Genomic DNA, 25,993 nt, shown 5'->3' with positions numbered 1-25,993 from the left:
TTATCACAGTTTAGCCAAGGAAGGCAATATTGCTTGTTGTGATCAGTTGATTTACCATTTCCTTAGGCAAAGCAACTGAGGTTTACTGAGGATAAGAATCACAAGTAGAAATAAGATCACCTGAATTTATTTATGTGGCTTTGTCTTTCAACAAAATACTGAGGAGGTTAAAAAAAATCAGATGGGGAGAGGGGCATAGTAGAAAGATCAGACTTTCTGAGAGTCAAGATTATTAAAACTTACTGAGTGTCAACAAGAACAAACCTCCTGAGTGTCAACAAGATGTTTCCAATACTCCAGATGTTCTGGACCCTAACTGGATACTATCTCAATCTCAGGAATCAACCTCAGCCACAAAGGATAAATAGTTACTTGAACTGGTCATGACCCTTCAAGACCAGACCTTGTCCTGTTGGATAACTCCAAAGAAAAATTAAAATGGATTGGATGTTGCTAGGGCTCCAGATTGAGAGAGGTAAACTCAAAGAACAATAAATGCCCCTAAAAGGTCAGCACTTCCACTTGGGATCCCTCCCTTTGGAAGCTCTTCTTTCTCACAGATCCTGTGGATTCTGGGAGAGATAATGTGCATTTAGCTCAGCATGAGTGACACCCTGTTAGTAGCAGAAAGGCACCTGCTAGACACAAGTCTGCTCATTCTCCTAAAGGTAGCTTGCAAATTTCTTGGATAAATCTCCTGAACTCTGTCAGAAGAAAAAATGCAATTGATAGTGCTCCACCCAAGACACACCTGGGTAGCATCTAAATGGCACCTGCTGGAAACTAAAGTCCTCCACAGCCTGTGAAGCTTATCTGCCTCTGTTCACTCTCCGGTGGTCTTTACAAAAACTCCCTGCTCACCATCCTGGTGGCTGTGAAGTTTTGAACTTTATTTAGAATTAGACATGAACATGGCAGGAAAACCATAGGTTTCAATACTAACTAACTATCCAAGAATTAAAATATGTGTTGAAATTTTTTCATAAAATTAAAACATCTAGATACTTTCCCTCAAGTACTTACTGCAGTTTTGGCATAATAGAACATACACACATTCATGATGACAAGCAGTACAATTCGATGGTAAGTTAATGAGCAGATAATAGTCATGATTATTCTGAACAGGAAGAAATCCCTTCCTGAGGCGGTAAGATAAGACTTCATGGGGTCATTATTTTCATACACTTTCCACCTTGCAATAAAATCTATTATATAGTTGCTTTTAGGGCACAGGGAGATAATGACCACATGCTATGTACCAGAATTTTTTTTATTCAGTCTATTTTGTAAATCCTAACAATAAATAGATAGTACAAGAATAACATTATTCTTGTCTTACAGAGAAGATATGTGTACTTATGCTTAAAAAAGTATAGTGCACTGCCAGACTAGGGATGGAAAATGAAGCTTCACAACTGGAACTGAACCCTGACTGATCCCATAGCTGGGAATTTTAACTGCAACAAAGATTATTTGGTGCAGAGAATACAAAATAGAGATTGAGAAATGGCCTTTTGAAGTGTAGGTCAGTAATACTCAGAGAACTTTACACTGAACCTATAGTGTGCAATGAAAATAGATCATCAAAATATCAATAAATACGCTATATTTCAAAGTTATTAAGATGGAGGACAGACTACATAGGAAAAATAATTAGACTATGAAGTCAAGACCATCTGTGGAACTAATCTGGATCCATTTAATTTACTATATGTTAACAATGGAATATACATATCTTCACATTTTTTTGTGGTTCTGGAAATGGAACCCAGGGTCATTCTACCTCCAAGACACACCCCAGCCCTTTTTTTAAAATCCTTTATTTTTGGAAACAGAGTCTCACTAAGTTGCTGGGAGCCTCACTAAGTAGCTGAGGCTGCCTCCTGTCTCAGCCTCTCAAACATTGAGATTATGAGCCTATGCCACCATGCCTGGCTCATATCTTTACATTATATGCACAAATCTTAACCATTTTTAAAAACTGTAGACGTGAACCATATGAATATCCTTTATCAAGTGCCGTTTTTATATTCAGTCTGTCTGTACATGTTTTTTCTACATTTCTCCTTGCAATTTTTTTTAACTAATCCCAAGAAAAATGACTATTCAGATAAGCAAGAAAAATTGGGAAACTGGGAGATCACTCATTCTGGCTCTGCTGATTTCATATATTACTTTGTATTTCCTAAGGGATTTTCCTCATTTATAAAATGGAAGTAACATTAAGTCACGCTTCATGAGACATGAGATAAGGAAAAATAAATTTCTTCATTTCTGCCTCAAAGGAATATTATAAAGTAAGTCATAATATCTACAATTCTTTCCTGAGATCAAATCTGGCAAAAAAAAAAAGGAATGAAAACTATGTAAGAAGAGATTTAATGTGAAAGGAAAACAAGGGTGGGAGCCACATTAGCAGGGGCTGAAGCAGGAGCCATCCTTATCACTGCCTGCCTAGACTCCACCCACATTTTTAGAATCACCAATCATTCCATGTCATCAATCAGTGCAACTTGCCACTAATCTAAGATTTGGCTGACAGGACTCCTCACTTTCCAACTTGTTCTAATTATTTTTGAAGTGTGCAAAAACAAAGATATTATCGTAACTTTATTTGCCAATGGAAATTAGAATATATGTAGATATCAATGCTGATCTAATGTTTATTTTCTCTTGAGCACAGGCTTCCATATCGTCTGCCACAAGTCCTAAATTTTACCCTAGCTTTATGTTATGTTTAAGATGAAAAAAATTAATGAATATTAAGCCATTCTGAAACTTTTCCATGGTTTTAGACTCAAGTTACAAGTGTCAGACAAGTAATTCCAAAAAAATTAAATTTTCATAATGTTGTCACTCTCAGACTTTAATAGTTGAAGTTTTTAATTATGGACATTTTTTGTGGGAGTCTTGGACTCAGTTTGTCTTTTGAACAATTGATAATTAGGTAAAATAACAATGCAACTGTTTGTTGAGAGTTTCAAATGATTTTCTTTCCTAAATAAAGAGTTAACCAAATAGGAATTTACAAAGTATTGTAGGGCATTTAATTAATAATAGGTAATCAATCAACCATTTCTGCAAGCAGTATTGTGCCTCTTCTTCATTAAAAGAGTTAAACTTGCAGAAAATAATTTCAAATTAGGAAGATATCAGTGTTTCTTTTGTACACTATATTAATAAGCAGAAAAAAATAACAGACAATATTTCAGATGAAAGCACTGCAAATAAATAGAGCATTTGGAAGATCATCGGGTAACCTTTCCTGTCTCTTTCATGTGTTGCTCTGGGAACGTATGAATCTTTAAAGCCCTCTTACATTATAAATATTGCTTATGGCACAAATCATGCAAATTTATCCCCCTTTCATTACTTCAGAGCTTCCTAGGTCAAGAGTTATCATTCAGAAAACATCGGCTACTTCAACTAAACCGTATTATATATTTATGTAAGTTCATATTCAAAGGCATGATGTAGCACAATGATAAACCCTTCCTAGTCTTTGACAAAGGTAGCAATATTAGGTTCTATTTAGAAAAGCGAGCTTTTATTGCTTAAGTGCACAGTTCTCAGGAAGTTAAGCAAATAATTACCAACCCCTCTGACCAAAGAACTTTCAAAATCGCAGAAGAGAATGTCAGTAGTATTAGAACTAGAATAGTTATTGAAAATAATTCATCGGATACCCATTAAGGACAGTGGAAAATTGTTCCACTCATAATGACCTGTCAAGATGGCCAGAGAGAAACAAAATACAACAGCAAAATTTATGATAAAAATTAAATTTGAAAATACTATCTAAAACTATTTAATAAATTTATAAAACTGTCATGTCAAGTAAGTCTCTTACTGTCTATTCTTCCTTTCTAGTCTTCCAGACTCCTTCATAAACATTTCATATTTGTTTCAGTCCCTTTTGTTGTTGCTGTGGTGGTGGTAATGGGGACTGTATTCAGAGTCCTTCTACCCGGGTTATTTTAAATTTTTAAACAGGGTCTCACTAGGTTATTGCATGCTGCTGCTCAAACCTCTGATTCTCCTATCTCATCTTCCTAAATACTAGGATTACAAGCATTTATCACCGAGCTCAGCTTGTTTCAATCCTTGTAAAATGGGCAGATCCATGACAGCAGGGAAGTCTCAGTCAAGCAGTGAATAGAAGTAACAAACAAATAATCTTATTAACTATTGTATCTTCAGAATAGTCATAATGCATGCTATTTATTTATTTTTTGAATACTGGGGATTGAACCCAGGGACATCCTACCTCTGAGCTACACCTCCAGCATTAATTTTTATATTTTATTTTGAAACAGGGTCTCACTGAGTTTCTGAGGGCCTCACGAAGTAACAGAGGCTGGCTGCGAACCGCAGTCATCCTTTCTCAGCCTCCCAAGTACGGAGACAACAAAAGTGCACCACCACACCCAGCTTTATTTCTTTTAATATAATACTCTTGAAAGTTCTTTATTTTCTTGTTTCAGTTAAGGGATTCATTTTGTGGGTTATTTATGAGAAGTTTTTATAATTATAAGACAATTCCATAAATAAAAACATGTTTTATTCAACTTCAGTAATCCTTAGCCCACTATATATTATCTAACTTGCTTCAGAGTGGGAGACTGCCCAGCATTGTTTACTTTGACAGGCACCAGTCATGGTATTAAATGATTTCACAGCTCCACCTTTTTCATTATTATCTACATTCTACTGGTTTCAGGATTCTTGTTGTCATTTCACAGATGAGAACACTAAAGCTGAAGGATCTCAAGGATGACACTAGATTACACAGCCTATACATATACAGTGACTGGGACTGCTTCCCGGGAATTTGAGGCCTAGAACCCTGCAGTCAACTCTGTATGGCCCCCAGGGAACAAACATTAAAGGACCAAAAAAAAAATCACTCTCTTTGAAGATATTACAAATAATTTATTGAAGACAAATATGAAAAATATCCAAAGCCTCATTGGGATAAGTGCCTATTTTGCCACCAGTTAAAAATAAAATTCATGTCAGAAGATGGAAAGCTTGGTACATTTGTGAAGTACAGAATATGGCCTTATTTGTGCATTTTTTATCATTCCTAAGTGGGCCTCCCACACAAGTCAATGCTTGGAAGACTTTTTTTTCGGTTATGATGGTATAATGATAATGCAAGTAAAACGATGAAGAAAAATAGCTGCCTTTTGTTAACTATAAACTAAACATAAATGTGGTTTGTTAGATGAAATGAAACAAAAACATTGTCAGAGAATTAATCTTTCCCTTTATGTTTGTAGACAAGAAAATACTGGAACTTTGGAGAGCAAAGCCAAATTAAATATGGTCCAAAATATACAACATCTTAGTGCCTCCAGGCTGCTTTGCAAAAGCTTATCAGTGCAGTAATTTAATTTATTGAAAAGAAGATAAACAGGGATAAGGTTGTCATTCTACCCTTAGGAGTAAGGCTGCATCCTAAACACAGGAAGTCTATAGCTTAGAGCATGATTGTGTGACTTGGGAACAGTTTGCAGCAACTATTGATGAATTCCAGTGGTGAAAAACAAAACAAAGTAATAATAGTAATCATCAACATCATCATCATCATCATCATCATCATCATCATCATTTTTAATTTCTGTTACTATACATGGGTCAACAAAACAAATAGAAATGACCTATGATTTATATTTGAAGCAACAGATCGATAACAATATGATTATTTTCTGATATGAACATTTAATTCATTGCAGCATCCAATTTAAGAATCTTCATAGAACTACATAGTTTATATTTCAAATTTGGTATGGAAATTTTTATATCTTTGTTTTATTTTGTGTGTTTTTTTTTTAACACATTCTCTCTAAATTTCTGAGACTGACCTCCAACCAGCTACTCTCTTGTCTCAGCCTCCCAAGTACCAGGATTAAAAGTATGGGTTATTGTGCCCAGCCAGAATATTTTATGAAATGAAAACTCCCTAAGCCTTTCTACAACACTTTCTCTTTGAAGTACTTGAACTTACACTATAACACTGACAAATTTATAGACTTTTTTTTTTAAGTAGTAGGGCCTGTTTGATCTTTTAACTTTGGACTCAAGTTAAAATCACAGACTTTGGTCCCTGAGCCTAGAGATTCTCTGAGAGAACAGCACTGAAAGATGAGAAAGTGTCAGAAGGCAGAGACACCTGGGAAGCCGTGCTAAGTAGGTCTCCACTGTCTGAACCTTGACGCTATGGGAACAAAGAGAACCAAAGTCAAGTCCTTCCTCATCACTCCAGCCCACCCACATCTGGAAACTTTGTCATATGTCATATGACCCAGATCTTGTTTGAACTTTAAAGTAATGTTTATAGGCATCTAAAATCTAAAAAAGTAGGCAATAGAAATGTATGTTTTAAATGCAGCTAAACTTCTCATTATTATGTGTAAGTTATTTATAATAAATACAAATTTACTTTTGCATTAATTCTCTAGAGATGTGTTCTTTCTCTTCTCTGGTGCTTTCAATGAATCAGTAAAGCAAATCTACTTTGTACTTTTGAAGTTTCAAGTCAATTTCTCAAACTTAAATCTTCCCAGTATTTATCCTGAGCTTCTTTACCTACCATAGAGATGCCAGAACAGACTTAACCCATTTCTCTGTTTAATATTATATAATAAGTCATAAGACCCCCCAATTGAAGTCACTAAATTTAGGTTCAGTGATTATTAATATTGGAGATACAGAGTCCTGAAAATCAATTGGTGGGTGACACATTAAACATTCCTAGATATTTATGTTTCCTTGAGCCCTAATAAAATGGAAGGAATAGTTTTTACTACAAAAAAAAAACCATATGAAATATATAAAAGTTAAAGTTAGAGGAAGGAAAGAAGGAAGGAAGGAAGGAAGGAAGGAAGGAAGGAAGGAAGGAAGGAAGGAAATGAAAGTCTTTTTTTAGTATCCCCATAATTTTTAGTTAAAATTAACATAAAAATTTCTACAAAAAATTTAAAATTGGTGGAAGCATGAGAGGGAGGTGGTACATGGCAAATGCAATATAGTATTAAGGAACAGAATGGACAGGAGTGAAGGAGTAATGATAATAATTAAAAATAAGATCAGATAAGAAAATGGACAAGGCAGATAAATTATCAATTTTTCTTTTAAAAAGTTTACTGAAACATTTTTAACCATAGAGATTATTATATCAAATGGAAACTCTAAAGAACATTAAACCCAAGAAATTTAAAAGTACTACTTCTTGATCTGGGTGTATGTGTGCATGTGCGTGTGCGTGTGCGTGTGTGTGTGTGTGTGTGTGTGTGTGTGTGTATGTGATGTATAATTAGCTAGATAAACATATGAATATATCAAGAGAACATGTATACATCCTATTGTTTACAATTATATATTTTATCAACGTTTTACTTCTCAAGTAATCTGAGTCGGACTTACTGCTTCAGATTCTCTATTTCAGAGGTTGAAAACATTTTCTATGAATTGCAAAGTAGTAAATATTTTAGATGACGTTTCTCCAGATAATCTGTCTCTCCAAATCATATGTGATAGTATAGTACACATGCTATATATAGACAATACATAAGCAAATGAGTATGTTTTAATTAATTATTATTTACAAAAACAGGCTGGATTCCAGGTTGGGCCCACCAATCCTAGATTAGCAATTCTTGCTTTTAAAGGTTAACCAACTTTAAATTTTGGCTAAGATGTGAAATAGATTGAAAAATAGAACACACCCATTTCAACTAATTTTATCTTTATGACATTTGCATGTAAAGAAATGATCACTTCTAAGTATGATTTTAGCCCCAATAAAATAGTTTGTGTACATTTATCATGCTGTCCATACATTGTTCTTTAGAAATTTGTAGGGACTTTCCAAATTGTCGTATTTTTAAATGTGTATGGCTTAGAGAAGTCATAGTCTGTGCCCACCAGGGAAAAAATTATGCATTCTAAAATCAGTTGATCACTATTTGACAAATATATCTTTATTTAATACTAGTTAATTTCTATATCATGTTTCCCCTTGTGTAGATTTTTTTTCTTCTGTACATTCCCTCTCATATTAGAAAACTTTAGTCACACTTCAAGATTTATATTAAACACTATTTCTTTAAAGAGATATTTTTCTGCTAGAATAGTGTTTCTTCCTCGATATCACTTTAGCATAAAACATCTTTAAAACACTTACCAAATGATTTTTAAATATTCATTTGCATGGAAAATACTCTTCAAAAGCAATGCACATTTTCTCTGTATTTAATTTCCAAAAGCCCATTTTTTCAAGCCTGTAATTATTCAATAACTGAGAAAAGAGAGAGGATGAATTTGGAAGAAGAAGAAAAAATAAGTTAAGGCTGAAAGGAGAAATGAGCGCATTGATGGAAAGAACTGTGACTTTAACCCCACTAAGAACGCACAATTTTGAAATTCTATGGATGACATGGTTAATCACTCCATATGTACAAGATAAAAATTTAACAGAAAACTTAAAGGAGGTTAGATATAGAATGTCCGTCTAAATATTTCATTGAAAGCCCTACTAACAAATGCTGCATATGCATGAGTGATGTTTGAGGAGTATTCATTTACATGCTGAATTGATAACACTTAGGAAATACTTCCAGAGTAAAATATTTTAGAATACAAATATGTTTATTGGTCGGTGGGTAAATTCACCTCCTAAATGAACATTCATTCTCTATTATTTTAAGGCTGACTAAATAAATTTACTCAGTGCTATAGTTTGAGTCGTGCATGAACCCCAAAGGTCCATGTATGAAAGGCTCAGTTCTCAGCCTGTAGTGCTATTGGGATCTGCTGAAACTTTTAAGGGATAGGCCTTATATGAGGTTCTTAGGTCACTGGGAATGTCCCTTAAAAGCCCTGTGGAACCCAAGTCCTTTTCTCTTTCTCCATCGGGCATTCCTTGCAGCAGTTTGGCTATATATTCCTGCTGTAATGTGCTAGGTCCCTGCATGTCTGGAGCATTTTTTTTTTTTGAAAATTATGAAAATAATGATTTCATTGATAAGGAGGAAGAAACATAAATTAAACTTTACAAAATCTAGCAAATATATCTTTATCTAATCCTCCAGAAAAATAATTTCCCAAAATTATATTTAATGCATTGTTCTCCATCTCGAAACAATATTATAATTGATTGCTAACCAATACATTATATTGTTTTTATCCTCCATTCAAATTCTAATTTACCTGACACAGTTACATATCAAGAGACAACGTGAAAGAAATTTCATAAATATCACTTGGCATAAGAATTTAGTAATCTCACAGGTAACTTTCCTTATCCATACATTAAGATTATAAACATGGCAATATCTTCATTTGTTTTTCTGTTTACATTTATCCTAAAGCTTTTCGGTGTTGAGATGTACAATACTATTATTTTCTTTTCCAGAAAACCGATCACCCCCAGGTGATCTTAAGATTTCAGCATATAGTTGCATTTGAAGCAAGTCCGGCTATTCCACTGGTCCCTGGTGTAATATCCACGCAAGTTGCGAGCAGCCCTCTACATCTCATTTCACTCTTGGAAGATGTCGAGTTGGCAGTTCTCCTTGGCTGCCTGCCACTCAGTTTTCTCAGCACTCGGGCTTGCATTTGCACTGAGCCTAAGTACCCACTTTCTTTTTGCATTTCAAGCCTTTGTCTCTTTTTACTCCAATGATTTTTGTGGATGAACAAACCAGGTCAACTAAGAGAAGCCACTGTAGCTCTCCACTAAATCTTTCCACTTTTTTAAGGACTGTCCTCAAACTGAACTTCTGCGAAGAATTTCTGATTAGAACAAGGACACAGGACCATATTTTCAACAACATTGCTTTGCATCAAGAAAAGAAGCCAGGGCTCTTGGTTTCAGATTTGTTTACTATATTTTTTTTGACTATGGGAAGTTATTTGCTTCTCTAAGTATTTTATTATCATTATTTAAAAATGAGTATAACAATGTCTCTCTTGCTAAGTTCCTAAAATCCTTAGGAGATTTAAATAAAGTTGTTTATATGAACATAATAAAAAACCATGAAGCATAATAGAATAGAAATGACCTTTTTCTTCTTTGTGAAGAATCTGACATAATGCAGTAAGCCTTATTCTTTAAATATCCAATACTATCTTGTAGTTCAAAGAGTGTTTTTTCTTTCACCTTTGAAATAATAAATGTTTAATTGCATTCTATTTAAGTGGTAAAATTCAGTAAGGAAGGTATTATTAAAATTAAAAAATTTCTAGTCTTTGATTTTAGAAACAAGAAAATTACTAGATTTTTAGTATTCTTTCTCTAATTTCATTTTTTAAAATTTCTGGTATCTCTATTTTCTTTAAATCAGAAATTGTGCTGTCAGAAATACTCATAAAATATCATACTTTGTGGTGTCAGAACTAAAGATAGGCTACATTGTCAAAATATATTGTTATGCTTGTAGTGTGAAGCAAAATATTTGGTTAGCAAAGTTAGCTCCAAAGAAAATATAACAAAAGTAAAATAATAATAATTAATAATAATAATAATAATAATAATAATGAGAAACTCAGTGACCTCATTCAATGCATGTAGCTATTCACCATCTGGTTATGTCATGATGATTTCTATGAGTATGTAATATATTGTTTACTATTTTCACTTTTATTGTGGTATAATTGATATATAACATTTATACACACTTAAAGTACAAATTGATAGAAGTGTCTTATGATTTTACCTCAATAAAGGTAATGTATTCAGAAGGTGTACTTTACTTCTCTTTCTGTTCATTCATCCATCCACCCATTTTTCTTTCCTTCCATTCATGCCTTTTTTCATTTATTCAGTATCTACTGAGCATCTCCATGAGTCAGTCACTGTCACAAGTTCCAGAAATATAGTGGGAGGAAAAACAAAGTCCCCACAGTTATGCAAGCAAAAAGTCAGGAAGCTGGGAGTGGTGGTGCACACTTATAATTCCAGTATTTAGGAGATTGAGACAGGAGGAACCCAGGTTCAAAGCCAGCCTCAGAAACTTAGTGAGAATATCTGCAACTTAGACTTTGTTTCAAAATAAATAAATAAAATAGGGCTGGGGGAGTAGCTCAGAGGTAGCTCCTGGGTTCTATTCCTAGTAACACACACACACACACACACACACACACACACACACACAGTCATAGGAATTTAGATTAGATTACAACTTTTTTTGGGGGGGTGTCTGAGGATGAGGGGGATTCTACCTCTGAGCTACACCTCCTGCCCTATTTTTTATTCTTTATTTTGAAACTGGGTCTCACTAAGTAGCTGAGGCTGTCTGCAAACTGCGATCCTCCAGTCTTAGCCTCCCCAATGCTGGGATTACAAGCATGTGCCACCACGCCTGGCTAGATTACAACTTTTGAGCCTTTGGAAGAACTTCGTCTTTTACTTGGAGAGAAATGGGAAAACAATGAAAAGTTATGAGCAGAGAATCGACATGACTTCACTTATATTTTAATAGCACTACTCAACGGACTGAGTTGAGATTAAACTACCTTATAGCATTTGCCATAGCAATGATCCATGTGAGAGCTGAGAGCTTGGGCTATGGTGTTTAGAAAACCAGAGGTAGTGAAGATATGCCTCATTAGAGATACATTTTGAAGAAAGAGTTCATAGAATTTTTATGCCATGATATCAGTGTCCAATCTTCAGCCTGTAAGATTTAAACTTAAGTCTAAGGTGTCAAACCTTCTAAAGTAAAATCGATATGTAAACATGCAAACATATAGTTAGTCCTCTTGTTATGTCTTTTTCATAAGAAGTCTAGCTGAGCACAGCTTGATCCCATTGAATACACCCTACCTACAGTTTTCTGAGGACACTCATCCTGGATGCTGTTCTGATCTCTTTCATCTGTAACTCATTCAAGTGTTAAAGACTATAGTTTTATCTCAATCTTAAAAATAAAATGCCATTAGTATTTCAAAAATGTGGAAGAGTTTTTTTAATTAAATATACCTTAACCTTGTACAGAATTAAAGATTATAATTAAGCAATTTTACTTTAGTATACTTTAAATGTCCTCTATAGAATATCTTGGTACAAAGAGGAAGTAATTATAATTAACAATTCAAACTTCTATTGTTCTATTTTCTCTCATTTTTTAGAAACTTAATATTTACAAATGCATTTTATGTTCAGGATTTATCTAAGAAACAAATTTATGAAGAGCTACATTTTAGAAAGAATCATGGGACCTCCGGGAAGATGGCGACGGAGGAAAGCGGCACTTACAAGTCCTGCTAACAATCCAACTCTACTACCACAAAACCAGCGCCTTTCAGAGCCAGAAAACACCACCAGCAAAGAAATAAAAACGGTAAATACAAGGGACAGAGAAAAATGACCGGAAAAACAAGACACCGGAAAAAAACCAGCCCGAAGTGCCGCGCCCGCGCGGTGTGGAGCAGCCAGAGCAGCCAGAGCAGCCAGAGTCGCAGCGCGGATTGGGGGGAGCCGCGGAGCGGAGCGGCCTGAGCAGCCGAGCGGAGCAGCCAGAATAGCCGGAGCAGCCAGAGCCAGGTCGGAGTGGCCAGACCCGCGGTGCAGAGCACCAGAGCCGCGGTTCAGAGCAGCCGAGCGGAGCGGCCAGAGCAGCCGGAGCGGAGCGGCCAGAACAGCCGGAGCAGCAAGAGCCGCATCGCGGAACAGCCGGAGCGGCCGGAGTGGCCAGAGCCTTGGTGCGGAGCAGCCAGAGCCGCGGCGCAGAGCAGCCGGAGCGGCGCGGCCTACATCTCCCCTAGCAGCACCAGGCTCCAGAGAGGAGGGAGACTCAAAACAGAGCTCAAATCCAGAGAGGAGGTACTCTGGCCTCGCGGCCTAGGATGCAGAAGCAGTGTCTTACTGCTGGCGGCAGCGGCGAGTTCACCGGACGGCCCTAGACCAACCCACTCAACCAGCCACCAGGCACCTGAGAGGAGGGGTGGACAGCGAGCCAAGGTGAGCAGGTGCTGAACAGCCGGGCAGTGGTCAGCAGTTTTGATGGTGCAGGGAACATCTAAAGCTCCCAAGGGCTGGGCACAGCACAACTGGAAAGGACTCAGAGCGGAGTTCAAAACAGAGAAGAAATATGCCGCATCACGGCCAAGGGTGTGGCAGTGGTGCCATATTGCCAGTGGAGGCAGCAGCGAATCCACCGAGTTCACTACAGCTCCATCAGCACACTCAACAACTGTGAGTCAAATTGCAGCCCCTAGGGGAGAAATCCCAGTACTGCACTCCCAGGGACTTGCGCAGATAGTCTCCCTGGGTCGGAGATTTTAGCAGTGTAGCCCAGTGGGGGAGTGGCAGTGGCAGAGATATCATACCATAGTCACAACTCCCCGCTGGAGTACGCTCAACTTGGCAACCCCCACGGCCTAAGCAGCCTTGATTGACTCCCTGGGTCTGAGACTTTGTGATACAACCCAGTAAAGGAGTAGTGGTGACTGAGATACCACAGACTCGAGATCCAGAGCATCTTAAGTGAACTCGTAGTGACTCAGGGAAGAACCCAGAAAAGGCACAAACTTCCAAAATCATGGGAAAGAGAAATAACAATGGAGCAGTGAATGCCAACAACCCCACAACATCAAAGTCTGATAACACAGAAATCCAAAGATCTCTAGAAGATCAAATTAGGAAAATAACTTTAGAAATAATAGAGGACTTTCGAAAAGAATTTAGAGAGAGTCAAAAGGAGATAAAGGATGCAATTAATGAAGTAAAGTCCTCAATTCAAAGTATAAACAACAGATTAGACTACATGGAGAATAGAATCTTGCTTCTTGAAGATGATCATTCTAAAAATGAACACATAGTTTCTAATTTAGAAAAAAAAACCCGACAGCAGGAATCTGACATTGAAAAAATATGGGCCCATTTCAAGAGAGCTAACCTAAGAATAATTGGAATAGAGGAGGGAAAAGAAGGTGAAACCAAAGGGATCAACAATCTCTTCAAGGAAGTAATAGCAGAAAATTTTCCAAACATAGAGCAAGAGGTCGATACACAGGTCCAGGAAACTTATAGAACTCCTTTTAGACAGGATCAGAGAAGAGGATCCTCACGCCACATAATTGTCAAAATGACTAATGTGGAAGCCAAGGAGAGAAACTTAAAGGCAACAAAAACAAAAGGCCACATGACATACAGAGGCAAACTAATTAGAATCACTCCAGACTTCCCAAACCAAGTTATGAAAGCCAGAAGGGGTTGGAATAACATATTCCAAACTCTGAAAGAAAACAACTTCCAGCCAAAAATTTCCTACCCAGCAAAACTATCCATCAAATTAGATGGGGAAATAAGAAGCTTCCATGACAAACAGAAACTGAAGGAATTTATGTCTTCAAAACCAGCGCTAGAGAAAATACTCAAGGAGATTAACTGCAAAGAGAAAATGGGTAATACACACCAGAACCAAAGAAATAAGAATTCCCATCCAGCAGACAACTAAGCAAAGAAGAATAAACAGTATCTCAAACAGAAATAAGATCTTATCATGTTGGGAATTAAAAATTATCTCTCTATAATCACACTGAATGTAAACGGCCTCAACTCCCCAATAAAAAGACATAAAGTGGCAAAATGGATTAAAAACCAGAATCCATCCATCTGCTTCTTACAAGAAACACACCTTACAAGTAAAGATAGGAACAAACTCAAGGTAAAGGGCTAGAGCAAGGTAATCCATGCTAATGATACTCGAAGACAAGCAGGAGTAGCAACTATGATATCAGACAAGTTAGACTTCAAACCCAAACTTATTAGAAGAGACAAAGAAGGTCACATTTTACTGGTAAAAGGAATAGTCCAGCAAGAGGAAATAACAATAATCAACATCTATGCCCCAAACATAGGAGCAGCTACTTTCATAAATCAAACTCTTTGTGACATGAAGTCACACATAAATCCCAACACAATAATACTGGGAGACTTCAACACACCTCTCACAATACTAGACCGATCTTCCAGACAAAGGGTCAGTAAAGATGTCTCAGAACTAAAGAACACCATTAACCAAATGGACCTGTTGGACACATATAGAATATTTCACCCAACTACAGCAGAGTTTACATTTTTCTCAGCTGCTCATGGAACCTTCTCCAAAATAGATCACATCCTGGGACACAAAATGAGCACTAGCAAATTTAAAAAATGTTACATACTTCCCTGTGTCATTTCAGACCATAATGGAATGAAACTAGAAATCAACTATAAGAAGACCCAGAGAAACAACATAAACATGTGGAGACTGAACACCACACTTCTGAATGAAGAATGGGTCATAGAAGATGTAAGAGGTGAAATCAAGAAATTTCTAGAAACAAATGAAAATAAAGAAACAACATATCAAAACCTCTGGGACACTTTGAAGGCAGTATTAAGAGGAAAATTTATAGCATTGAGTGCTCACATAAGAAAAACAGAAAATCTTCAAATAAATAGCCTTATGACACACCTCAAAGCCCTTGAAAAGCAGGAACAATTGAACCCCAAAGCCATCAGAAGACAGAAAATTATTAAAATTAGAGCAGAAATTAACGAAATAGAGAATAAAAAAACAATACAGAAAATCAACAAAACCAAAAGCTGGTTTCTTGAAAAAATTAACAAGATTGATAAACCACTAGCCAACCTAACTAAAAAAAAGAGAGAATCAACCCAAATTATGAAGATAAGGGATGAAAAAGGAGACATTACTACTGACAGCGTAGAAATCCAGAGGATTATCAGAAACTACTTTGAAAAACTATACTCCATCAAAATGGAAAATCTGGAGGAAATCGACAACTTCCTAGATAAATACAACCTTCCTAAACTGAGTCAAGAAGATATAGAACATTTAAACCAACCAATAACAATCAAAGAGATTGAAATAGCAATAAAGAGCTTACCATCAAAGAAAAGCCCAGGACCAGATGGTTTCCCAAGTGAATTCTATAAAACCTTTATAGGAGAACTAATCCCAATACTACTCAAACTATTTTGGGAAATAGAAAAAACCGGGACTCTCCCAAATACATTCTATGAAGCCAACATCACACTAATACCCAAACCGAATAAAGACAGTTCAAGGAAGGAAAACTACAGGCCTATATCTCTGATGAACTTGGATGCAAAACTATTAAACAAAATACTAGCAACACGCATTCAAAACCACAACAAGAAGATCATTCACCATGACCAGGTAGGGTTCATCCCAGGGATGCAAGGCTGGTTCAATATACGAAAATCAATCCATGTAATTCATCATATAAACAGAATCAAAGACAAAAACCACATGATCTCTCAATAGATGCTGAAAAAACATTTGATAAAATTCAACATCCATTTATGATAAAAACACTGCAGAGAATTGGAATAGAAGGAACATATCTCAACATTATTAAGACAATCTACAATAAGCCCACTGCCAACATCATATTAAATGGGGAAAAACTTCAAGAATTCCCCCTAAAAACTGGAACGAAACAAGGATGTCCACTATCACCACTTCTCTTCAATATCGTACTAGAGACTCTAGCCAGAGCAATAAGGCAAGAAAAGGAAATCAAAGGAGTACAAATAGGAAAAGAAGAACTTAAGCTTTCACTATTTGCAGATGACATGATACTATATTTAGAAAACCCAACAAACTCGACCAAAAGGCTTATAGAACTGATCAACCAATTCAGCAAGGTATCTGGATACAAAATCAATCTTAAAAAGTCAGAAGCTTTCCTGTACACCAACCATAAATCCACTGAAAAAGAAATTCAGAAAACACTTCCAATTATTCTTAGGTTAGCTCTCTTAAGATGGGCCCATATTTCTTCAATGTCAGATTCCTGCTGTTGGATATTTTTTTCTAGATTAGAAACTATGCATTCATTTTTGGATTGCTCATCTTCTAAGAGCGAGATTCTGTTCTCCATGTGGTCTAATCGGTTGTTTGTGCTTTGAATTGAGGCCTTTACTTCATTAATTGCATCCTTTATCTCTTTTTGGCTCTCTCTGAGTTCTTTTCGAAGCACCTCTATTATTTCTACAGTTATTTTCCTGATTTGATCTTCTAGAAATCTCTGATTTTCTGTTTTATCAGGTTCTGATGTTGTGGGGTTGTGCACATTCATTACTCCAGTGTTATTCCTCTTTCCCATGATTTCGGAGGTTTGTGCCTTCTCTGGGTTCTTCCCTTGGGTCACTATGGCTTCACTTAAGGTGCTCTGGATCTCGAGTCTGTATTATCTCAGACCCCACTACTCCTTTACTGGGTTGTATCACAGAGTCTCTGACCCAGGGAGTCGATAGAGGCTGCTTTAAACTATGGTGGGTGCCAGGTTGCACGTTCTCCTATGGTGTGATATCTCTGCCACCACCACTCCCTCACTGGGTCAAGTCCCAGGAGGCCCAATACTGCGATTTCTCCTCTGTGGCCTGCAATTTGACTCACTGTTCTTTAGTACGTAGATGTAGCTGTACTGGACTCGGTGAATTCACTGCTGCTGCCGCCGCCGGTGGCAATATGGCGCCTCTGCCACGCCCTCGGCCATGAGGCTGGCGTATTTTTTCTTCTCTGGTTTTGATTTCCACTCTGAATCCCTGCAGCGTGTGCTGAGCTCAGCCACTGGGAGCTTTAAATGCTGTCTGCGCCGAAAGATCCCGCCTGGCTGTTCCGCAGCGGCTCACCTGGATTGCTGTAGCCGTCCGTTGAGTTTGCCGCTGCTGCCGCGTCCTTGGGCTCGTGTGTCTCCTCTGTGGCCCTGAGCTCTGTTCTCAGTCCGCTTTCTCTCTGGAGCCTGGTGGGTTTTTTTTTTTTTTTTTTTTTTCTGGTGATGGTGTTTTCTGGCTATGAAAGGCGCTCTTTTTGTGGTAATGGAGATTGGTTGTTAGCGGGACTCTTAAGCCCCGCTTTTCTCGGTCGCCATCTTCCCGGAAGTCAAAGAAAAGAAAGTGATACCAAAGGGATCAACAATCTCTTCAAGGAAGTAATAGCAGAAAATTTTCCAAATATAGAGCAAGAGGTTGATACACAGATCCAGGAAACTTATAGAACTCCCTTTAGACAGGATCGGAGAAGAGGATCCCCACGCCATATAATTGTCAAAATGACCAATGTGGAAGCCAAGCAGAGAATCTTAAAGGCAACAAAAACAAAGGGCCAAGTGACATTCAGAGGCAAACCAATTAGAATCACTCCACACTTCCCAAACCAAGTCATGAGAGCCAGAAGGGCTTGGAGTAACATATTCCAAACTCTGAAAGAAAACAACTTCCAGCCAAAAATTTCCTATCCAGCAAAACTTTCTATCAAATTAGATGGAGAAATAAGAAGCTTCCATGACAAACAGAAACTGAAGGAATTTATGTCTTCAAAACCAGCACTAGAGAAAATACTCAAAGAGATTAACTACAAAGAAGAAATAGGTAACACTCACCAGAACCAGAGAAACAAGAGTTTCCATCCAACAGACAACTAAGATTGGTTATCTGTGGAGATTCATTATTTATGTTAGTCTTTTACCTATCTCTAAGTTGTATTGTTTGCCTTTATTGTTGTTAATTTTTAGGATTTCTAGTTGGAATATTAATATACCTTCAGATATAGCATTTGGAAATATTTTATCCAATTCTATTAGTAACTTTTAACTCTGTTTACATTGTCTTTGGATATACAATATTTTCTTTTATTTTTTAGGGAGTTTGTATATTCTTCTGTTGCCTGTGCCATTGAAATCATATCCAAGAAATCACTGCCAATTTCAATGTTGTGAGGTTTTATGACCCAGATTTTCTCCTAAAAGTTTATAGTCTTAAGATTTATATTTAGGTCTTTTATCTATTTTGAGTTAATACTTGTATATGGGATTAGGTAAAGATCCAATTTTATTCTTTTCCATGTAATTATTATTTTTCAACAATATTTAGTTAAAAGATTATTATTTCCACCACCAAATGTTCGTGGAAACCTTGTCAAAAATAACTTGACAATATAGGGAAGAATTTAGCTCTAGGCTTGTATTTAACTCCAATGGTCTATATATCTGCCTTTAGAACAGTACTACACTGTTTCAATTATTGTAGCTTTATATGGTTTGAAATCAGAAAATATATATCTGCTAGCTTTGTTCTTTTTCAAGATCGTTTTGGGTATCTAGAATTCATATTCCATATTAGGATAGATTTTTTTCTGAAAAATAAGTATATAAATATATGATAGTTTCACCTAAAAAAACAGAAAAAAATATGCTCTAGTAAGAAAGAAAGCAAAAAGAAATATTGAAATGCTATCTTTAAATCATCAAACACTTGGTATCAGACAAATGAAACTGTTATGTGAGATTATCATTTTTAATTTTGGATAAATTGCTATAATACTAGATGTCAACCACTAAGCCAAGCATGGGAAGGAGGGATGGGGAGAGAATGGGGTGGGGATCGGGTGGGGGCTGACTGGGCGATGTGTGCATGTATGTCTACAAAAGTTTGTATCCCACTATGATGTATGAATACAGTGCACCAATAAAATAAAATTAAAAAAAAAAAAAAAAGAAAGAAAACACTTCCACTCAGGATCTCCCACAAAAAATTAAAATACCTAGGAATAAACTTGACAAAGGAGGTAAAAGATCTCTACAAAGAAAATTATAAAACACTGAAAAAAGAAATCGAAGAAGATCTTAGAAGATGGAAAGATCTTCCATGTTCATGGATTGGCAGAATAAATATCATTAAAATGGCCATCCTCCCAAAAGTGATCTACAGATTTAATGCAATGCCCATTAAACTACCAAGATCATTCCTCACAGACATAGAAAAATCGGCCCTTAAATTTATCTGGAATAACAAAAAGCCCAGAATAGCCAAGGTAGTTCTCAGCAACAAAAACCACGCAGGAGGAATCACAATACCTGACTTTAAACTATACTACAAAGCCATTGTAATAAAAACAGCATGGTACCGGCAAAAGAACAGATATATAGACCAATGGAGCAGAATAGAAGACCCAGAAACAAGTCCACACACTTTCAGCCAATTGATTTTTGACAAAGAGGCCAAAAACATACACTGGAAAAAAGATAGCCTCTTCAACAAATGGTGTTGGCAAAACTGGTTAACCATATGCAGAAAATTGGACGTTAATCCCACTTTTTCACCCTGTACAAAAGTCAACTCACGATGGATCAAAGACTTGGAAATTAAAACAGAGACTGAAGCTCCTTGAAGAGGGCATAGGTCCAACACTACAACACATAGGCACAGACAAACATTTCCTCAACAAGACCCCAAAGGCACAACAAATTAAAAGGAGAATCAATACATGGGATTGCATGAAACTGAAGAGCTTCTGTTCAGCAAAGGAAACTATCAAGAATCTCAATCGAGAGCCAACAGAATGGGAGAAGATTTTTGCCACCTACACCACTGATAGAGGACTAATATCTAGAATATACAGAGAACTCAAGAAACTCAACACTAAGAAAACAAAGCATCCAATAACAAAATGGGCAAATGAACTAAATAGACACTTCACAAAAGAAGAAATTCAAATGGCCAATAAATGCATGAAAAAATGCTCAACATCACTGGCAATCAGAGAGATGCAAATCAAAACTACCCTGAGATTTCACCTAACTCCAACTAGAATGGCCATCATTCAAAACACAAACAACAACAGATGCTGGCTAGGATGTGGATAAGTGGGAACTCTAAGACATTGTTGGTGGGATTTCAAATTAGTGCAACCACTTTGGAAAACAGTATGGAGAATCCTCAGAAGAATGGGAACAAATCTACCATTTGATCCAGCAATACCACTGTTGGCTATCTACCCAAAAGAAAAGAAACCAAACTACCAAACTAATGCATGTGTATCTATGTTCATAGCTGCACAATTCACCATAGCCAAACTATGGAACCAGCCAAGATGTCCATCAACAGATGAATGGATTACACAACTGTGGGATATGTACACAATGGAATTTTACTCAGCCATCAAAAAAAAACTCAATTACATCATTTTCAGGGAAATGGATGGAACTGGAGGACATTATGCTAAGTGAGATTAGTCAGGCACAAAAAATAAGAAATCAGATGCTTTCCCTAATATGTGAGAGTTAGGGAGAAAAGAGGAGCAAACAAGACAACCTAAAGGAGGAGAAATGAGGGGGGAAGAGGAAAATCTCTAAAGCCCACAATGTACTTAAACATATCAAAGTCAATCACTAAGCCAAGCAAGGGAGAGAGGGACGGGGAGGGAATGGGGTGGGATTTGGGTTAAATCAGCGATGAGTACATGTTTGTACACACAAGTTTTTTACCCCAATAAGTTGTATGAATATAATGCACCAATAAAAAAAATTAAAAAAAAGAATCATGGAAGAATGAGTTTTAATTGAAAGAGATTGATGTGACACATTGTTAGCTCTTGAACAAGTTAAAGTTATTCTGTAAAAGATGAACAACATTTTCCATTGATTTGAGCATAAGCTGATACATGAGCCAATTTGTCATCAGATAGTAATATTTTCATACTCAGTGTGTGGCTTTAAACCTTGAGTGAAAGTATTTTTCTCTGGATTTACCTCTCCAATAGTTAACATATATTCTTTCTTTTCCATCTTCTACAAAACACAAGAGAACAACAAAAAAAAAATGGCATTCAGAAGAAATCAGAGGAGGATTTTACATGCCTCTTTTTAGGAATTTCCACAGCATTTGCTTTTCTTTTAAAATTCTCTATGGTTTATTTTGGAATTCCACTGAAAATTTATAAAAGAATAAACATAATTTTCTTTCACATAAAAACCTGGAATGAGTTTGAGCTTACTCTTTTAGTGTTTTGTGTGTGTGTGTGTGTGTGTGTGTGTGTGTGTGTGTATAATTTTTTTGCCATATGAAAGTTCTCACTAAAGTGATTTTATAAATCTTAAAATCCTTCTAGGTCTTACTAAAAGAATTATTGAAATACAAAATTATTTTCTTTCTTCTCTCACTCTTGATTATCAAGAGTCAGTTTTTCCCCTTTTTTCACATTACAAAAGATCTACTTTTATTTACTTAAAAGTTCCTATTATGAATTGCTGCACTGACAACATCTATTTTTCCCAGTTTATTGACAAATTACTTTAAAAAACATCTCCTCAACCAATTTATCATAGACAAATAGGGGAAAATCTCTGAAAGCCAAGTAGAAACCCATTTGTGTTGTAACTTCATGACTAAACCATAGAAAGAATAAATAACCCATCTGTTTCCATCTGACTAGAACACTGAGGCTGTTTTCAGGATTGGGTCTGAAAGGCAATTTCAAGGATTTCCTAAGAGTTGTAGTTTCCCAGTCCTCCACACAGAACACATGTATTTCTAGCCTTACTCTGTGTGATGCTGGATGGTAAGATTCTCTCTCATCAAACCTCTTCCCACAAAAGGCTCATGTTTTACCTTCCTTGCTCTAAATGTGACCCCACATCTAGCCACTAAGACCTATCCTCAAACGACCTCATTTCTGTCTTTACTTTTCTTCTGTATCAATTCTAAAAGCATATGAAAGCTTAATCATAACCTTAGGGAAATGACATTCATATTTAGAGGTTTAGCAGATATTTCTTTCCAAGTTATAATCCCTATTTTAGAAAGCATGGAAGATATTTCCATCTTAATAGCCAACAAATGCTCCATCTATTTCTCATCTCTTCAAATATTTTCTCTCTCTAATCCCAAGTAAATGTTAACCATAGATAACATTATAGGTTATATGTATCAGCATGTCTGGTCCACTGGGTGCTCAGATTGGTTAAATATTATTTCTGGATGGGTCTATGAGAGTATTTCTTGACAAGATTAAAATCTGAACCAGTGGCAACACAGACCCTCTCCAACATGAATGGATTCCATCCATTTGACTGAAAGCTTAATAGAATAAAAGGCTGACCAAGAAAAAAAATTATCTTTCTGCCTGATTGTACTTGAGTAAAAACATTGTTCATTTTTATTTGCAGACATATGCCATCAGTCTCTTGATTCTCAAGGATTCTTAATTTTTTACTAATTTATTAGTTTATTTATTTTTGGTGGTACTAGAAATTGAACTCAAGAGCATTCTACCTCTGAGCTACAGCCAAGTCCGATTTTACTTTTTATTTTGGAATAGGTTTTCACTAAGTTGCTAATGATGGCCTCCGTATTGCAATCTTCTGTCTCGACCTACCAAGTACTGAGATACAGGCATGTACCAACAGGCCCAGCTGCTTCTTCATGCTTTCACTGGCTCTATACCATGGGCTCTAGCTCTACTGGGTCTCCATCTTGTCAAACTATAGATATTAGACATCCCAACCTTTATTATATGAGCCAATGTTTTATAGTAAGTATATTTACACACACACACACACACACACACACACACACACAAACAAATGCATACACACCAAAATAAAATCTCTATAGATACATAAATACTGTAGATATAAACAACTAGGTCCTATTGATTCTTTGTCTACACAGTCTATCAAATGTCCTGGCATGTGATTGTGCCTGTGGTACTGACTTTTTAAAATCTTTGAACAGTTCTTCAAATAGTTCTTTGAATAGTTCCTCAAAACATTGACAACTATTGTTACTTTTATTAATGAACAGCAATGTTAGAAGTTGGGAGGACTCATCTTGCCATCTAAGTGACAGAAGGTAAGTTTTGAATATACTTTTAACTAAAAAAAAACTTCTTAAAAACAGAGCTTTTATTAACATTACTGTTTAACAGTTGGAACAAAAATAAACTTAAAAAAAATCATGTTCACTTTGCAAACATAAGTGATTTGCCATCTGCTTTGAAAAAACTAGATTGACTTCTATTAAGTTTCTTAGATAATTTGGTTCTAGGTAAAGCAGATTAATTTTTTTGTTGTTTTAAATTAAGTTTTATTAGGTTGTTCTTGTCCATATTTTTAGAGTCATTTATGATATTACATGTTTATGACATCTTTGATTCTAAAAGAAAGCGGCAATCTACATAATAAACATTCTCCTTTCTTCTAAGTTTACATCATTCATAAAATGGTTAAGAGAGACTAGAATTGTCAGTTAATAATGGAAAAAATAATAATTTTAAAAAGCAAAGAAAGAAAATCCTATCTTATTTTCACCATCAGACAATAGTACACCAAAAGTTAGCTAATTTTTCTTTCTCTTTTGGAAAGTCAAAATAATGTACAGATGTGTATCTTCATATGTCAACATTTGTGCCACAAACCTGGACCACATAATGGACCATTAAAAATTTTTCATATCTTTAATGAAGAAAGTACATATCTTACTCTTAAAAAGTCTATTTAAAATTGAAAAAAATGCATGTACATATATTTTTGTTTTTCATCATTTATATTTAAAAGATTAATGATCAATCAATGAGAAAAGCAAAATTCCTAAAAAAAAGTAAAATAACCTCACAAGTTCAATTATTTTAAAATTATTTTGAAACAAAAAGTGGCAAAATTTTTTTAAAGTAATAAAATTCTTAAGATTTTTTTCTGCTATAACTTCAAATATTCTTCAACTCATATAACAATAAGACCATTGCTACCTATGGGGAACTTGATCTTCTTCTAATGCTCTAGAAGGAGTTAATCAACACTATACTGATTAGAATATATTCCTGATTCTGTATGTTCATTCATTATTAGAGGATTTCTATAAGCCTGATATGTAGTCATATATCTTATGTGATCCAATACATAAAATCTGACCTTCAACTTCTCTTTTAAAGCCAGAATAGAGCCTGGAGCGGTGGCTCACACTTGTAATCCCTGCGCTTGGGAGGCTGACACAGAAGAATCACACAGGTAGAAGCCACTCTCAGCTACTTAGTGAGGCTTTCAGCAACTTAGTGAGACCCTGTTTCCAAATAAAATATAAAATAGGTCTGGGAGTGTAGCCCGAAGGTAGAAAAGCCCTTGAGTTTCACCCCCAGTACCAGAAAAAAAAAAATAAAAGAGAAGAGAGTGCAAATGTCTGATAAGAAATAAGCTACCTTACATAGTTTCAAACTTCTTTATCACGTGTAATTATTCATTTCAAAGCAAAATAGAGGAAGATTTTCTTGGAGAAAACTGGTAGAATTATCTTTTCCAAGTGATAAAGATTACTTACATCTATAATGGGATAAATAAAAATGACATACCTTCTGAAAAAGACACTGAAGAGGTCATGATATAATATTCATTTAATGAATGCATTTTCACCCAAAAGGTGAAATACACTCTTTTATTTTCATACCAGAGATTGAAACCAGGACCATTCTACCTAGAGTTATACCTTATACCTCCAGTACTATTTTGTTTTTTCATTTTTCTTTAAACAGGATCTCATTAAGTTGTGGAGGGCCTCACTAAGTAGCTGAGGCTGGCCACAAACCTGTGATCCTCCTGTCTCAGCCTCCCAAATACTAGGATTACAAGCATGTGCCACTAAGCCCGGCTCTGAATACAGTATTAAGCAAATATCAAACTAGAATAGACATGCACAAAATTTATTGACTGCATCTTCAAAGTTTTTAAATCTTTGAGAAACAAAAGATGACAAAAGGATAATTCCAAGGAATAGTTTTCATTAACTATGAAGTATATTTTACCATAAATTACATTCCATGACATTAAAGTAGAGATTTGCTTGAAGGAAATAAAAACATTTAAAAATCAAGGCTGATATTTAATCATAAATGTATCTCCTTAACTATGATTACAAATTTTGTTTTGTAATTTATCTGATTTTCATATAATCACTCTGTCCTGAGTAATATTTTCATGGTATACTAATTTCCATCATTTTAATTTTAACCTCTAGTTATATTTAGAGCTAAGATGCATTCTTATACCCAGTATATAGTTGACTGTAGCTTTAATATCTTTTAAGGATATTATTTCCTACCTTGCTTTATATTATTTTTCTCACTATTCATAAGCATTTATTGTATCTTCAGTATAAACAATTACAATGAGATATACA

The sequence above is a fragment of the Muscardinus avellanarius genome (assembly GCF_963383645.1).
Source record: "Muscardinus avellanarius genome assembly, chromosome: 12".
NCBI lineage: Eukaryota > Metazoa > Chordata > Mammalia > Rodentia > Gliridae > Muscardinus > Muscardinus avellanarius.
Note: the sequence above shows the minus strand (reverse complement) of the source record.